The following is a 15146-nucleotide window of genomic DNA, read 5'->3' on the forward strand; positions in this document are numbered from 1 at the left end:
TAAATGTTTGTTGGACTGCATTAGACAATTTCGGTAGTTGTAACTGAACAACTCTGTAACTATGTTAATATGTCGTGCCCAGTAACTGTGTGTAAACAAAGAGAGAAAGCAATGTAGAAAACGAGGTAGGAGTGAAGTAAATAATTTGTTAGTCACCGAACTTACGGAGTATGTACTCTAACCTGTTCGTAATACAAGCACGTTCCCAGCAATGTAGCATGGCACATGTGGTTAGGCGTTGCAGGTTGCATAAACAACATGGGTAGGCTCAGATGAATCATCCTGTATGTTTGAGGGGACACTTTTCGTTACAAGCCTAGAGGACGGGATGCCAGTAGATATCTCTCTACTTAGAAACGCTACTAAATACATCCGAACAACATTTGCTGATTATTTTATGAATGAAGGGGCATCGGAATGTTTTAAATGTACATCAAATTTGAAAGGAGGATTACCACGCAGCTGAGATGTTTGCTTGAAATACAGCTTCGCGAGTACTAAATTCGTGAAGCATTTTAGGTACTACGGCGTTTACTGTTTTACTGATATTTGGTGGAAATAAACATCAATTTTCTTACCAAAGTTTTCTTCGTTATGGACACGTCAGTTCTCTAAGCTGGACTACCACTCACTCCTGTTTGCGATCTCGTAGCTGCAATCGTCGTATTTCAGATCCCATATGCCAGGACACATTTGAATCTCAATGACAAAATCTTCTGTGTTGATGTGTGGTTGGTGTGTTCCTGCACGTCCATTGTCTACGACAGTGCACAACGATCCACTTCTACTTCACAGCAGCTGCTGTGCCAGGAACAAAGCGGCCCACAACTCCTGTGTTAACAGCGTTTGAAATAGTGGTGTGGCTGAGACGCAGTCTGAACGCTTCCATTACGTTCCTCGCATAGTCACAGGTGAATCCACTATTTGTTGTTGCCACTCGTGGCGAAGCAGACCACCAACACGGCCAGCAGCGCCACAGTTCGATGGCTGTGGGTGCGCGCGAAACCTTTCATACACCTGTAGCATTCGACATCGGTAGAGCTGCTAAGAAGCGCTGCTAACTGGCTACGCCGGCCGAAGTGGCCGAGCGGTTCTAGGCACTTCAGTCTGGTACCGCGCGACCGCTACGGTCGCAGGTTCGAATCCTGCCTCGGGCATGGATGTGTGTGATGTCCTTAGGTTAGTTAGGTTTAAGTAGTTCTAAGTTCTAGGGGACTGATGACCTCAGAAATTAAGTCCCATAGTGCTCAGAGCCATTTGAACCATTTTTAAACTGGCTACGTCTGAAAGAGCCCTTAGACGTTTGCAACGTGCCACTTTCATGGTGTTCCGATTTTAATGAGTCGCAGTCCACATGGAATTTCCTTCATATGTTACGACTTACCTACCTCAAAACAGAGAAGATAGATTTATTATAGGATTTCTTGTCAGTGGCAGGTGGTTGGAAGTGCGAACCTAATACGTGTGAGTTTTCTTTCATTCTTTTCCAAACCAGTTGCTATAGAAGCAACTACAAGAAAGGAAAGAGGACCTTAGGGGTTTAATGTCCCATGTGTGACGTCTCCTGGCAAGACATTTACAAAATCGTTAGAATATGTGAAAAAAATAATAAAAATAAACATTTATCTGTATTATTATTATTATTATTTCATTACCGTATGAATGGTTGTAGATTATGTATAAAAGGAAATAACAATTTCTCATTTTTATGTTTGTGCAATATTTATGTATTTATATTTCACAAATAGCGTCTGTGGTCGGCGAATGTATGTATCGAAGCAGACAACGATAGTTAGAAATAATTAGAAAGATCCATATTAAATTGCCTATAAATAGTGGAGGTTAAAACATTACTGTCTCTGTCTTCTCGTAGCCGTTAAAGTTGTAAGAGCCTGTGACGATCACTTGAAAGCTTAGGTAGCCTTCGTTTGTCCTTTGATCGAGAAAGAAGCCATTGGAGGTTGATATTTGTAAAAGGTGTGTACTTTCAATTTATGTTGATTTTTTGAATTTAGAAATTGTTAAAATTATTACCTGTAATAATTTATTGCTAGCTTGCCCAAGATTTCATTCCACATTCTTAACCGTTTTCAGCATATTAGGAATCTTTCGTGTCGCAGAGCCGTGCAGCGATCGCGGAAACCGCTGCCGCGGCAAATTGAAATGAAATTGAATGAAAGCAGTTTTCCCGCAATATAGCGGGCAGGTAACGGTACACTAAAATTATCTCTTTCTGCTTCTTACAGACTTCAGAGGAAAATTGTGGATTTTATTACGTCATTTTCAGGTGGACATGGGCAGCTGCAGTTGTGTTATCAGTTACGTAAATAATTCACGAGTGATAAAATTTTACTTGTGTGTGATCGAAGACTGCTGTGCAAAACCTGTTTTGGCTAAGAACATAAAAATCAGATTTCACTTATTTTTAGTTTCATGCTCTCATGTTCGTCGTGGCAGTTCATAGTGTTCATATATTCTTAAAAAATCCTCTGCAACTTTTACGTTTAGTGAACATAACATACTGTAACTTCCGTACAGGTAATCAGAGTAATTTTCAGTGCATTCAAGAGATGAAAGTAGCGAAAGGCATTTTTTTATTCCATAATTAGTACAGTAATCATACCATGTTCCATATCTAACGAACCAGATCAGTGTTATATAAAAATAGTTTGCAAATTAAAGATCGTACGTCCACAGCAGGAAATCTTTCAGTTTTGTGCGTATCCCCACATAATAGGTCAAAGTGCATAAAGTGAAAATATTTTCAACTGCAGAAACTAAGACTAAGAATCGTAGTTTATCTGTCGTGCTCGCAACAATAAGCAATATAAAATTAATTAATATATTGTGCCATAGAAACTGCATATAAAGTAAGAAGGGTGTGCGGTGGGGATTACGCGAAACATGGGCGACGTCATTACAGATGGAACACAAGCTTAGTTTTGCAAGGGATGAGGAACAAAATCGAACACATCCCTCTCAAAGGGATCACGAAAACAATTGCCATAACGATTTAGGAGAACCGCATATAATCTATTGGCTATATACGCATTGAATGTTGTTTATTACGTGGCAATGCTGTTGCGCACCTATAGTAGAGTCGATGCAAGATCTCTGACAGTTGCAGCGAACTGGATGTGACAGCTTCCCGCGCCTACCTCAACCAATCACGTAACACGATTTTGCAAACGTCTCTGTCGCAAAGCCGCATTGCTGCCGCAGCTCCATAGTGCAGTACTGTTTTTCCCTGTAGCCGTTTACACTTCCTAGTTGAAAACTGGCAACAGTGTTGATAGTCGTCAGGCATCCTGTCATGCAGACTCGACTGTAGCGCCGATTAAGAAAAACTAAGTAATCTTTGGTGTAGTTCGTGAGGTATCCAGGAAGTCTTGGCTGAGCTCCGCGGAGGTGCGCATCACGTTACTGCCCGCCCCGCTGTGGATCTAGAGGCTTACGTTTAGAGTAAACATTGCAGTGTCCTGCTGTGTTGAGGAAGTTCGTATTATTTGTAGAATGGCGCGAGCAGCTGGTTGCTAGACGGTGAGGTAGTGAGGTGTAGTTTGGCTGCGTGCAGGGCCTCCACGCTTGCAATACTCTTTTGCGCATCATTCACAGGGAACTTGAGGTTCATGCACAACTATCTTCTTAATTTGACTCATGAACTTGTAACTTTTCTGTATTGGATAAGTGTCTTACATGTGGATATCTGGTCTTTGTATCTTTGAGAAGAGGTTACGTTTCGAATTTTGGTACGGATTCTGCTTGCTATTAGCTCATCCAACAGTATTTACAGCAAATTTAGTCACAATCGCTACTATGAAGGTTTGTGAACGTTTTTCAAGTGGTCTGGATTATAATTTGTTCCATTTGCTTATGTTTAGAACTCTGTCAGTCACATACTTTCTGGGCACCAGTAACGAATGTGAAATAGTGATCTTGATATAGACGTCCGGAATGGTCATCTGCGCCAGCATTTTGTACATCATATTGTCCTGCCAAATCCTGTACTCGTTTTGCAGGTCCAGGAAAACCGCAGATGTCAACATGGTGGAGTTAAAGCCCTTGCCGACATGTTCTGTGATCCTAAGAACTTGGAGTTCGGCCGACAGGTGGGAAGCGAATTCGAACTGTTCCCGACGGATTGTCCCAACCACCGTTAAGATTGGTAAATATGGTGGAGCATCAAAGACTCTTCCACTGGAGGATCTGCTGGACTTCTGCTGGAGACGTAAGGCTAGGGGCAGTAAAGGTTTGTCTTTGAAAGTGGTAACACCGCCACAATACTGTGTTCATCCTGGAGTTCACGAGGCACAAGGTCCTGGATGAGCTATTGGTTCTGGGCCTTAAACCCATCGGCCGGAATTTCTACCAGATGGAGAGCATCATAAGTCTTCCACTGTGCAGATGGGATGGTTGGTCCTTACTGCAGAGCGCCGTACGGCGCAGACAACAGCCTGTTCTGATGTCTGTTGGAGGGGAAAGGCGGACATCTTGTCCTCCAATCGTTACGATTTTCAATTGGCAAGGCGGTAGCAGAATACGCATTGGAGACGCCTCCTGCGATGCTTATCCCTCGGGTCACGAAATTGCTTCCACCACCTGCGGTAGTGGTTCTTCTGGATTTTTAGTTTGCACAATAGGAGAGGCAAGTCATCCAGTGGGGTTAAGGCCCTTGTGACAATGAAAGTAGAGGCCTTCATTGCTTTCTGGATTTTCATAGTTAGATAATCAACAGCGCTAATCAGATTGACAGGCGTTGTTAAGTCTAGGTTTTACCGGGTGGTGTTTTTGAGTATCCTGGAAAATTTGTCCCAGTCCGTGATGGTCAACGCAGATGACGTCTAAAGACAGAACAACATTGGTAAGCTGCAGGAGCACCTTCACATTTCACAAATGACAGCCCTGATGTGGGGCTGCGTGAACAGGGGGATGTCCTAGAGGATCTCTCTCATGTCATCCTGGAAAGAAGCATCTGTCTCCACCACTGGGGGAGTATCCCAGGTAGGCTGCTTGACCCTTTGACAGACAGGGGCGGGTGTTGTGACTGGTGGAGAAGGTGCCACAGTGGAGTGCTAGGAACTTCAACAGGTGGGCGTGAGGATACTGCAGACAGTCTTTCAGTTTGGTGGGCGTTGGTATTTCTTACAGGAGACGCATGAGCAGCAGAAGAGTGAGCTGCAATGGTGAAGGTGGTTTTCGGGGACATTCTGGAGGGGACTCCTGTGTCACCGATGTGTCAAGTGCCTGAGCATCTCCGGTTTGATGATTGTTGGTTTTATTCCTTAAGAAAAGGGTGTAATCCCGCGATGGCGAGGGTGGCCGATCCGCTCCCGGTTTCCTTCTTGGAGGGCGGGATGACGTCATTACCTTCTGGTATATAGGGCAACCCTTTCAGGGAGCCAAGTGATGTAGGTCGTGAGTGGTGCACAAACGGTGGTCGCATGTGGGTTTTTCTGAGGCAGGGGGTTTGCATTCCTCGGACATATGCGAGCCGGCACACCGAAAAGGCAATGAGCAGTAACTGCTGGTATGTCACAAGCGTAGACACCTACTTCAGGAGGGGCCATTGTGGCCTTCATATGATTCAATACGCACCTTGGAGCACAGGAGATACCTTGTTTGGTAAATGCGTTTGACGTCCTCTCTCCTAATAGGGGAGACAACATGGGTGGGTATAGGGATTAACTTCGTGTCTCAGGGTCCCTGTTGTTGTATTGATGGACCAAGAGTCCAGGAACTTGAGACAGAGTAATTCATCACTGCGTCTGTGAGTCGTGGCGGGGTTGCTGGGGTCGCCTTTCGGATTCCTGGCCTCGAAGTTATTGATGCGGGACGAGGTACCGTATGGCGTGGCGAGCAGGGGAGTGGTAAAGGAGCAAGGAGGACAGTACGAGAGGTCCGCCCGACGACTAAGGCGGGCACTTGCGCAAGTGTCTTTTCAAATGGCTCTGAGCAATATGGGACTTAACTTCTGAGGTCATCAGTCCACTAGAACTTAGAACTACTTAAACTTAACTAACCTAAGGACATCGTACACATCCATGTCCGAGGCAGGATTCGAACCTGTGATAGTAGCGGTCGCGCGGTTCCAGACTGTAGCGCCTAGAACCGTTCGGCCACTCCGGCAGGCGCAAGCGTCTTAGGCACCCAGCGCAGAGAGTTGTTGCTGGGCGTATTTGTGGGCTGATTAGAATCCGTGGCTGGCTTCGAGTGCTGGCCAGCCAGCTCTGGGAAGTGGCACACCGATGAGAGTTGAAGCCAGATCACTGTGCTGAATTCTGGACACCCCTTTGGAACCAGCAAGCTTCAGCTTCGATTTGTAAATTTCAATTAAGTTTTGGATTTTGAGGTCTTAACTGTTATTTTCTTATTGCTATCTATAGGTCTGCTGCGATCATTGCAGTTTCTTAGCTGATCTACTTCATCACCAGTTGTTTCCTTGAATATTGGCTGCTGTTTGATTTTCCTGAGTCGATACTGGCCCTGGTTTTTTGTTAACAGGATATCTTAAACTGAGTGAGCCGGTGGTGTTTCCTGAGCCGGAGAGACAACGTGTTACATCTACACTCCTGGAAATGGAAAAAAGAACACATTGACACCGGTGTGTCAGACCCACCATACTTGCTCCGGACACTGCGAGAGGGCTGTACAAGCAATGATCACACGCACGGCACAGCGGACACACCAGGAACCGCGGTGTTGGCCGTCGAATGGCGCTAGCTGCGCAGCATTTGTGCACCGCCGCCGTCAGTGTCAGCCAGTTTGCCGTGGCATACGGAGCTCCACCGCAGTCTTTAACACTGGTAGCCTGCCGCGACAGCGTGGACGTGAACCGTATGTGCAGTTGACGGACTTTGAGCGAGGGCGTATAGTGGGCATGCGGGAGGCCGGGTAGATGTACCGCCGAATTGCTCAACACGTGGGGCGTGAGGTCTCCACAGTACATCGATGTTGTCGCCAGTGGTCGGCGGAAGGTGCACGTGCCCGTCGACCTGGGACCGGAACGCAGCGACGCACGGATGCACGCCAAGACCGTAGGATCCTACGCAGTGCCGTAGGGGACCGCACCGCCACTTCCCAGCAAATTAGGGACACTGTTGCTCCTGGGGTGTCGGCGCGGACCATTCGCAACCGTCTCCATGAAGCTGGGCTACGGTCCCGCACACCGTTAGGCCGTCTTCCGCTCACGCCCCAACATCGTGCAGCCCGCCTCCAGTGGTGTCGCGACAGGCGTGAATGGAGGGAAGAATGGAGACGTGTCGTCTTCAGCGATGAGAGTCGCTTCTGCCTTGGTGCCAATGATGGTCGTATGCGTGTTTGGCGCCGTGCAGGTGAGCGCCACAATCAGGACTGCATACGACCGAGGCACACAGGGCCAACACCCGACATCATGGTGTGGGGAGCGATCTCCTACACTGGCCGTACACCACTGGTGATCGTCGAGGGGACACTGAATAGTGCACGGTACATCCAAACCGTCATCGAACCCATCGTTCTACCATTCCTAGACCGGCAAGGGAACGTGCTGTTCCAACAGGACAATGCACGTCCGCATGTATCCCGTGCCACCCAACGTGCTCTAGAAGGTGTAAGTCAACTACCCTGGCCAGCAAGATCTCCGGATCTGTCCCCCACTGAGCATGTTTGGGACTGGATGAAGCGTCGTCTCACGCGGTCTGCACGTCCAGCACGAACGCTGGTCCAACTGAGGTGCCAGGTGGAAATGGCATGGCAAGTCGTTCCACAGGACTACATCCAGCATCTCTACGATCGTCTCCATGGGAGAATAGCAGCCTGCATTGCTGCGAAAGGTGGATATACACTGTACTAGTGCCGTCATTGTGCATGCTCTGTTGCCTGTGTCTATGTGCCTGTGGTTCTGTCAGTGTGATCATGTGATGTATCTGACCCCAGGAATGTGTCAATAAAGTTTCCCCTTCCTGGGACAATGAATTCACGGTGTTCTTATTTCAATTTCCAGGAGTGTATTTAGAAAAGATATCTGAATTTTGTGAAAACTGGCAATTGATCCCAAATAATGAGTAGTTCCAAAAGGAATCCGTTAAACTGCGGTTACACGATAAATCAGTCTAATCTCAATGCCGTAAATTCATTAAATACCTAGGAATTACAATTACAAACAATTTAAATTGGAAAGGACATACAAAATATATTGTGAGGAAGGTAAACCAAAGATTGCGTTTTACTAGCCTAAAACTTTAAAAAATGTAACAGATCTACTAAAGAGACTGCCCACACAACGTTTGTCCTTCCTCTTTTGGACTACTGCTACGCGGTCTGGGATCCTTACCAGACAGAACTAACGAAGTACATCGAGAAAGTTCAAAGAAAGGCAGCACGTTTTGTATTATCGAGAAATAGGGGAGAGAGTGTTATGGACATGTTACAAGATTTGGGGTGGACGTCATTAACACAAAGGCGTTTCTCGTTGCGGCGATATCTTCTTACGAAATTTCAACCACCAACTTTCTCCTCCGAATGCGAAAATATTTTAGTGGCGCCAACCTAACAACAGGGATAAACGATCACCATAATAAAATAAGGGAAGTCAGAGCTGGCCCGGGAAGATATTGGTGTTCGTTTTCTCCGCCCACTGTTCGAAAGCGGAATAATTCATAATTATTGTAAAGGTGATTCGAAGGACCCCTTGCAAGGCACTTAAGTGTGATTTGCAGAGTATCCATGTAGATGTAGATGGTGCCGCATATCGCAGGATACGATTCTGTGAGTGGATTTATTCCATCGTCATACGTTTGAGATGAAGCTCGATTCAAAGTTAATGGACCTACCGCTCTGCAATACTGTGTGTACTGTAGTTGTCAGTGTTGAAAAGGCCGTGAATTTGCCTATCGTGCACTTGTAGGGCAGTTTGCCTCTTATGGGCCTCATTGGTCGCTCCACTTTTCAGGTTGCTGTAACTAGAGCAAACTATCTAACAATGTTTACTGATGTTTTGACTGCATTTTCCTTTCCGTTTGTGGACTGTAAGGTGGTAACAGGGCTTATAGTAAGCAGGGGACAAATCCAGTTTCCTGCGAATTGAATTTTGTGTTTTGGAGCACACTGCACGAATAAGTGTACTGTCGTGAAGTACTTAACCTGCATGCAATTTGGATTGTGATTCGAGCGGTGTAAACAGAGAAAAAGAGTGGTATATATTGTTAGTTGGGAAACTCCGATAGTAGGGTTAGCAGCTTTTGGGGAAGCAATTTCTTCCTCTGGTCACAGTGATCTCTCTCTTCGGTGTGTGACAGCTGTCCTCAGTGCATCTGGTGACTATTGCTGGTGTGATTGTGGTGTTTTTTTTCTTTCTTGTATGATGAGAGAAGGGAGAGGAAGTGAAATCCGGCTGTGACACATTACCTGCTCTTGTCCAATAGCATTAAGAGGAACGCCGGGCATGCCATTTACATCAGAGGGTCGATTACCTCGCTGCGGAGACGCTCGGAATTTAATCTAGGACACTGGCAGCAAGTTTAATGGGCGGGAACTTCACGCCATCGTCTCTCCTCCTCTTGCCGGGCATATAGTAGCGGTGAAAATTTATTCCAGCAGTAAAAACTGAACAGGACACCCCTGAGTCGAGCGTCACAGTGCATGTGTGCGTTACTGACCTCGGTTAGGGAGGCTCAAGTGTGTGGGATCTATACCAAACAGGTCTTAGAGGGTATAATTAATGCATACAGAGAAGGGCAGCACGAATGGCGACAGGTTTGTTTGACCTATGGGAAAGTGTCGCAGAGATACTGAAGAAACTCAACTGTCAGACACTAGAAATTATACGCAAAGTATCTCGAGAAAGCCTACTTATAGTTTCAAGAAACACCTTTAAATGATGAATCTAGGAATTAACTACAACTCCCTACGTATCGCACCCGCAAAGGTCAAGAGTACGAGATTAATTACAACGAGCACAGAGTGATTTAAACAGTAATTCTTCTCACGCTTCATAGTGTGTGGAACAGGAAGAAGCCATAATAATTGGTACCAGGCGAAGTATCCTCTGCAGTGCGCTTCACAGTGGTTTGCAGAATATACATGTAAACGTAGGATGAATGTAATGTGTTAGTGATTAAGGCCAACAATTAAAACCTGCGCTGTAATCACCATTTCGTACATTCGGTTTAGCCAGAAAGCGCCCTTGTAGGTACGAAATTAATGTTTCAACGACAGTTCGTATAGCTTAACGCACAAGGCGCTAGTTTGCGACACAGGGAGGTGAGTCAGTCAGTGACAAATTCCGCGCAATGAGCACTGTACTAACTACCGTTGGTCTGGTACACCGGTCAGTCAGTGGTTGATATTTATGCGGTTTCCCACACTTGTTTAGGCAAATGCTCGGCTCGTCCTCGATCTTCGCACAAGAACATACGATTCCAAAGGAGATATAATGCGATAAAACACTATTCGCAGACTTCTCGTCGATAACTAACGATTCATTTTAAATCACCGTGTTCGTCTAAATACCTACTTTAGAACTGGATCGTACCTTAACTTACAAAGACACTGTATAGACACCACACAGAAGGCATGCATCAGGGACAATCTCGTCCGCAAACGGACAAACGGCAGGTCGGGAGTTCACCCCAGCGTCCTCCACACATCCGCTCTAGCACAGTGTTTCTGAGCTGAAGAGTACGCCGCACCAGTCTGGAGGAACTCTGCACATGTCAAACTAGTTGATATGGCTCTTCATGAGACTTACCGCATGGTGCGCCTAAGACCAACACCAGTCGATAAGATCTTCCAACTCATGGGGAAGCACCTCCACACGTAAGAAGACAGGCAGCAGTAGAGATTGAAAAGAAAAACCAAGGAACAGATCCAGTGCATCCCTTGTCTGAAACTCATGCTTACCCGTTACGACTGAACTCCAGGAGGAGCTTCCTCTTTACACAGAAGCCCGGCAAACTGAGCTGTGTAGAACAGAGATTCCTGGAGGATTATGGACAGCAAAAGAGAATCTACCAACAGGCTGCCATCTGCAGTACGGGACTTGGAAGACCATCAAAAGATTGAGGACAGGAATGACAAGGGCAAAATTAAATTAAAGAAGCAGGGTATTAGTGATGATGAACTTCATAATTGAGTGGCAAGACAATACTCTGAACACCTTTTGCTTTGCAGTAATCGGAAGGAATCCTGTATCATCGAAGACTAGGTTTCAGCGAATGACCGAGCTGTTCTGACAGAGTGTGAAATTCTTCCAGTCTTTAATATTAGTTTATATTTTTATGATCACATTGTGTTTTTATGTGATTGAACGAATATACAAACTGTCAACTGTGGCGATAAGAATGGTATGATCCAGCCACAAAGTTAAAATAAAAATTAATTTTGAAAGAAATAATCAACTCCGGCTGTAGAATACTTATTTTTAAAAGACACGACCGATTACGCGCCGCTGTAAGACGCATGGTCATGTGATAAAGATTCTTGTTAACAAGTCATCGTCGAAAGTTAACTTAGAACCATGGATTTCCGCTCTAAGGCACTTAACTTCCAGCCATGACTGTTAAAAACGAATCTTTAGAATCTTCTTCACTGCAAATGCGTCTTCGAGTGGAATGAAACCGGTCGTGACTCTTAACAAAAAGTATTTTTAATGCGGTTGCCCGCAGTTTAAAACAACAACCTCAAAAATAAATTTTCCAAGTCATGAAAACTGCGGACCCTATACGACCGGATAACCGTTACAAAATTGAGACTTCATAGTTTTTGGCGAACTCTGGAAAAGCGATATGAGATTCTGCGGTTCAGCTTCATATAGACTTTTGTGTTGGGTAAGTTATACCCTCTTTCCTGGTCACGTGAGCCTCGCGTATTATATTTCACGCTGTACACCACAGCTATTTCCGATGTCTGGGCCACGCCTCTGTCTTGATTGTCAATATGGTTTTGCGGTATCTCTTCTGGAGGATCGAATGCCCGGTCGTGAAAAGCCACGCTCACCGTGTCGCTGCCTGCTGTGAATGCAACCCTCACTGCGGCCGCCGGTGAAAGCCTGCCTTTTAGGCGCGCATTCTGTCATCGTGGTCTCAGCGCGGACTGGGCCGATACTGCTGCCCTTTCCCAACCAGCATGGGCTCGGCTCTCCCCAGCGCTGATGCTCGCCCTGGTGAGTGGGAGAGGGAGGGGTCCACACCCCATCCGCAGGACAAAAACCGCGGGAGGTCTGGGGCGGGCGACGCGCGCGCCGCGGCGCGGCCGCTAATAGAGTTTGTTTGGGCGGGCGAGGGCAGCACAAAGGGGCAAGTGTGGCGCAGATAGCCGCAAGCTCCCCCTAATTATGTTATTCAGCCGCCATTCACAGCCTGAATGCCGCCCTGATGACAGAAACAATGGCCACCCGTTTTTGCGTCAATTATTGTTTGATTTTGTCGCCTGTGCCCCTTTGCGTCAGTGTAATAGGGTTGCGATGCAGGCGCCGGCCGGTGTGGAGTTAATTACTTTAGGCCAGGGGCCGCGCTTCGAGCTCCGACGTCGGCCTGCCGTCAGAGCGCGCCCTGGTGGCCATGAGCAGCAGCTATCGCCCTCACTCATTCCTTTACAGGCGTACCACCGCACAAGTTCACAAGATGTGAGTGCAAAGAAAGTCTTGAATGGCAATCATGACTTTTTTTTTGAGTCATCAGTCTGACTGGTTTGATGCGGCTCGCCACAAATTCCTCTCTTGTGCCAAGTTATTCATTTCAGACTGGGACTTGCAAACTATATCCTCATTACTTGATGGATATATTCCAATCTCTGGCTTCCTCTATAGTTTTTACCGTCTACAGCTCCCTCTAGTATCATGGCCCTTCTTCTTGTACTTGTTTTCCACGTGTTCGTTTCCTCGCCGATTCTGTGAAGAACCTCCTCATTACTTGCCTTATCAGTCCACCTAATTTTCAACATTCTTCTGCAGCACCACGTCTCAAACACTGTCTCCTGTTCCGGTTTTTTCACAGTCCTTGTTTCACTACCATACAATCCTATGTTCCAAACGTACATTTCAGAAATTGCTTCCTCAAATTAAGACCTGTGTTTGATACTAGTAGACTTCTCTTGTCCAGGAATGTCTTTTCTGCCAGTGCTAGTGTGGTTTTGATGTCCTCCTTACTCTGTCTGTCATTGGTTATCTTGCTGTCTAGGTAGCATAGTAGTTTAACTTCATCTACTTCGTGACCATCATTCTATTTTTCGCTGTTCTCATTTCTACTACTCATTACATCCGTCTTTCTTCGATTTACCCTCAATCCATATTCTGTAGTCATTTGACTGTTCATTCCATTCAGCACATCCTGTAGATCTTCAGTTTCATTGAAATTGGCAATATAATTACCTTGAATTTTAATCCCACTCCTGTACTTTTCTTTTATTTCTGTCATTTCTTCTTCGATGTATAGATTCAACAGTTGGGGTGAAAGGCTACATTCCTGTCTTAACCCCTTTTTAATCTGAGCACTTTATTCTTGGTCTTCCACTCTTATTGTTCCAGCTTACATCTTGTACATATAGTATATTACCCGTCTTTCACTACAGCTTGCCCCTATTTTCCTCAGAATTTCGAACATATGGCACCATCTGACATTGTCAAATGCTTGTTTCAGGTCGACAAATTTTTCTTAAGTCTTTCTCCCATAATCAACTCCACCTTCAGAACTGCCTCTCTGGTGCTTTTACCTTTTCTAAACCAAAACTGATTGTTATCTAACACAGCCTCATGATTATTGTTGTTCAGTGAGGTACCAAATGGGGGAAACATTGGCAATTTCTATTGCAGCATTCTTCAGGCCTCATTTTCCCATATTTCGGCTGACAACCTTTCAACCATTCTCAAATGAGTGGCTTGCAAGTTTTTAAATCCCTTTAACCAATGTGGAGTAAACGTGCATGCGTCAGAGAGAACACTGTTGTTAACAAGAGCGTCACTTACAGATTAAACTTGATGCGCCGAAATTCAAAACAAAGCAAGTGCAGAATCAGCGAATCCACAGTACTCATCAAGCGTGTTGTCTTGATCTCTCTCGCCTTGAGAATGTCAGAAATGTTGTCAGTCAAATTAATGCAATCTGATTTAAAAACATCCCGGATGCACGTCCGAGAAATGATCCGCTCGGGAAACTTCAAGAAACTCATTGACAACTTGCTTGGAAATACCTCACTCACTTACTCCGTTAGCTTTTTTGAGACGTGAGGGTGCCGTGCAAATTTCAATATCTGTGCCCATTTCTTGATGCCTCATGCTGCTTCCTTTCATCCAGTAATACCTATCAGTTTGCACTCTAAAGGCACCTCATCTCTCCATCTGCTTCTTGGCAGCCCAGAGGGTTCTTAAGCTTTCCATCTTCATGTAAGGATCTCATGGATTATTCTACCAGAGTCCATTCTGAGGACATCACTTGCCAGTTACAAACATCTCTCTTTAACGATGATCACTACCGACGATTGGTCAGCTAGATTAACTAGTTCTTCATTGGATATCCAAACGCATCACTGTGTTGCCTGATAAAATGTTGGCCGTTTACTTTCGAAGACAGAGTTGGTGCTCTTCTTTTTTGCTCACTTACCATGTTTACGATCTACACAGCAGTGTTGGCCTGGTGGTTATGTTGTAAAGCTTCAGCTGGGTTTTTATGGTCAGGAGTTGGGAGGATAGAAGCTTTTGGACGGAAAAGTCAACTTTGATTGCACTCTGTAGTCGAATTCGGTATAAGACTTGTCTTCTATTGCAGCCATTTACATTTATAACCAAGTATTTGAAGTTGAGGGCGTTATTGAAAGTGTAGTTTTCTGTATGAAGATCATCATGTTGTTCTTTATCATGTTTTCCGTTTGTATAATACCGTATTCTGTGTTTTCGTCATTAATTTTTAAACCTATTTCCACAGCCGTTTCAATTTAGTTTCTTGAACAGTGTTTCAATGTCACCACTAATACTTACTTATAAAATTATACCTTTTGCAAAGGCCAGTATGTTTGGTTTGTTATCAGTGAGGTTTCCATTTGTGACTTGTTTGATTTATCTGCTACTTCCTCCAAGACAATGTTCTAGATAAGTGGGGATAGTGCATCACCACGCTTCAGTCCAGATTTGTTCTCAAAGCAGACTGATAATGAACCGTAGATCTCACCCTGCTTAC

This window comes from Schistocerca americana, chromosome 2 (genome assembly GCF_021461395.2).
Source record: "Schistocerca americana isolate TAMUIC-IGC-003095 chromosome 2, iqSchAmer2.1, whole genome shotgun sequence".
Classification (NCBI taxonomy): Eukaryota; Metazoa; Arthropoda; class Insecta; order Orthoptera; family Acrididae; genus Schistocerca; species Schistocerca americana.